The sequence below is a fragment of the Callorhinus ursinus genome, unplaced genomic scaffold (assembly GCF_003265705.2).
Source record: "Callorhinus ursinus isolate GAN/ISIS: 27379988/994484 unplaced genomic scaffold, GSC_fseal_2.0 scaffold51, whole genome shotgun sequence".
Classification (NCBI taxonomy): Eukaryota; Metazoa; Chordata; class Mammalia; order Carnivora; family Otariidae; genus Callorhinus; species Callorhinus ursinus.
The window spans coordinates 2,496,404-2,499,545 of record NW_027397113.1 but is presented as its reverse complement, the minus strand read 5'-3'; positions in this window follow the sequence as shown (position 1 = coordinate 2,499,545).

Below are 3,142 nucleotides of genomic sequence, written 5' to 3'. Positions count from 1 at the left end.
AGCTGAGGCGCAGAGAGCAAGCCTGGCTCCCCCCGAGGCTGTATCCATGTTGCTGCCAAACAGGACTTGGGACCCAAAGCCCCCTCGCTCACCGCGGCTAGCTGGCCCCCGAGCCTAGAAGGCACCTTCGTGCCACTGAGGAAAGCTCCCCCTTGCTCTGGGCAGATGCAGCCCTGCACCCTGGCACACAGGTTGGCAGGCAGACTAGACTTCAGCCAGGAGGGAGCCCTTGTGCAGGGCACAACCTCCACAGCTGTACGAGGCAGACCTGCCTGGACCAATGTACAAGATGTGCCGTCAGAACGTGTGTGTGCACTTGTCTGGGCAGCCTGCTGCCACTTTCATCGGATTCTCAAAGGGGTCTTGACTTCCTCAAGAGAGAAGGAGGCCAGAACAGTGGGGTCTGTGTGTGGGGCTGGCCTGGGGGTTGGGGAGACACTGCAGTGCAGAACCCCAGAGCGGGGATTCTCTCCTCCCTGCCCACAGTCCTGTGTCACAGAACCCTCAGGGAGGCACAACAGGATCACAGATACCGGGGGTCTCCCGCAGTCGGGGGCAGGGTTTGCACACTTGCCAGGTCCAACGGCAGGTGGGAGACGGGTGGAATCCAGCAGTGGCACCTGCCTCTTACCAGCTGAGCCTCACAGCCTGGAGGCCACTGTGGTCCTGGCTGGACCGGGGCCACACGGGTTGCTGGACGCCGGGAGCCAACAAGGAAACGGTGGATGAAGGAGAACGCTGGCCCCAGCGGGACGTTCTGGAAGCTCCAGGCACGTGAGGGCCCTCTCTCTGCACGCTGCTGGGCGGCTCCCGAGGGCCTTGGCTCTGAATCGCCAGGGTCAGGTTTGAGAGCTGAAGGTCAGAGGCTGCCCAGGCACCCATGCCAGGGCAGAGGGCTGACCTTTAGGTGACCAAGTCAAAGGATCCGGGGACCCCTAGGGGGGGCTTCAGACCTCTGGCTGCCATCTGAAATGCTGCTTGGGGGCTGATCCTAATCGCCCCTAATTTAGGGGCCAAATGGCCAATTAAGAGGCCGTTTGAGAGTCAGAGAAGCAGAAGAGGAATAGAGGAGGAGACGGAAGAAACCGTCACTCTGGTCACTCTGGTCACTCTGGTCACTCTGGTCACTCTGGTCACGCGGCTCGGCCGGGGGAGGGCAGGGTCTCCTCTCCTGGCATGAGGAGCCTGGCGGCCTGCTGTGCCCCCACCTGCGGCTGCAGAGGGCAACTGTGGGCCCCCAGGGCTGCCGCCCCGCCATGACAACATTCCCTGGGGTTCACGGCGCCCCGAATGCCTGCAGGTGCTTTCTTCCCGCGTCTCTGTAGGGTCGCGTCATCCGAACACTCACGAGGGCCCTCACGACGCTCCAGCTGGCCTGGGGCTCCCCTCGCTCGCGGGGAACAAGGCAGAGCCCACCCTAGTGGAGCTTCAACTCCAGCGTGAGCCTGTGTGTGACTGCGCAGGGGTGTGGGTGTGCGCACGCGAGTGCGAGCCCACGCCCCTGTGCACGTGTGAGACACGGCACGTGAAGTGTGTGAGTGTGAGGATGGCTGTGGGTAAGAGTGTGTCTGAGCGCGAATGTGCGCACCCACGCACGTGTGGTGGGTCCAGAAGAAACAAACAATACACAAATAAGTGCAACCCACGGACGGTGCCACGCCCCACACTTAGTGGCTTCAAACAACCGTATTGTCGCTGGACATCCCATGCCCGGGAATCAGGGGGGACGCGGCCAGCGGGGGCTCGCGTGGCCGCGGGGCTCCCAGAGGTGGCTCCCATGCACAGGCTGGCCCCTCCCCCCCCAGCAAGGCCTCCTCCACCAGGGCCGGGGGGGGGGGGGGAGCGGGGGGGCGTCACCTCTGGAGGGCACCGTGTGGGCATCTGGGAAATAATCCGCCCAAGAGAGTTGTTCCATCTACACCGGGGTCCTGGGGACCCCCAGCAAGGAAACATGGGGCAGAAAGCTGGAGAAAAGGAGGGATGTGCCCTGGGGCCCTCGTGGAATGGGTCCCAGGGAAGCCCAAAAGTCCAGGGTGGGAAGGAGCTGGGGAGAGAGGAGGCGGGGGAGGAGGGCTGGCGGGGGTGGGGGGGGAAGGGCAGGCCTCATGGGGTCTTGGAGGCCTCCACAGAGAAAGAGTAGAAAGGATGTTGGCTTTTGCTCTGAGGTCGGAGGTCCTCAGAGGGTTAAGCCCAAGAGGCAGTGGGGGGGGGGGGCGAGAGAGGGAATCCACAGGGAGAGGCGCGGGTACATGGACTGACAGACACTGAGGCTCTGGTGCTGGGACGGACGGGGAGGGTCTCTCCAGCTGAGGGCTGAGAAGGAGCCGCGCACGGGCTCGGGGTTTGGGGAGGCGCTGGCCTGGGCTCGGCGGGTCCACGGAGACCCCAGCCTGGTGGGGGTGCCTCAGAGGAGAAGCTGGAGGACTGAAGTCAGGGGCTGGCTGGTGTCTGACGCAGGAACCTCAGAGCACGTCTGCCACCCACGGGGCTGGACCAGGAGAGCAGGGCGGGACCCCAGCACATCCTGCAGCCCACGGCAGGGGCGGACGGGATGGCGAGAGGTGGGGCTGTCCCTGGGGAGTGCAGGGACAGTTGCAGGGCCAAGGGCCTGGCCGGCTGGGGCACACAGTGGGCGAGCACTGGGTGCTTCCTGACCGGATGGCCGGATGAACGGGAGAGGGAGGTAGGCTCGGGGGCGGAGGAAGGAGGATGAGCCCCAGCTCTGCCGCTCCGCAGCCGTGTCCCTTCGACTCTGGTGACCAACCATCGGGAGGGAGCTGAGGGGGTCCCCAGGACATGGGACTTCCATGCTGACACCAGGATGAGTCAGTCAGCCTCTCTGCGCGCTAACCAGTGAGCCCGGGGAACTCTCCGGCTGTAAAGCAAGGATCAAAGCGCCTGCCGCCCAGGGATGTGTGTGTGAACCTCCTGGAAAACACTGTGCCCGCAGAGAGAGGCCCCCCGCTCGTCCCCACACACAGAGAGGATGCCCCAGGCAGGGCTTACAAGATGCCTGGCCAGCAGACCCACCGGCACCCCCACATGCACAGGCGCGCGCGCGCACACCCTTGAGCTCCAGAGGAAGGCGCCACTCTTCCGTTGGAGTATGACAGGGTCCCCCCAACCCACCTTGCTGCCGGGG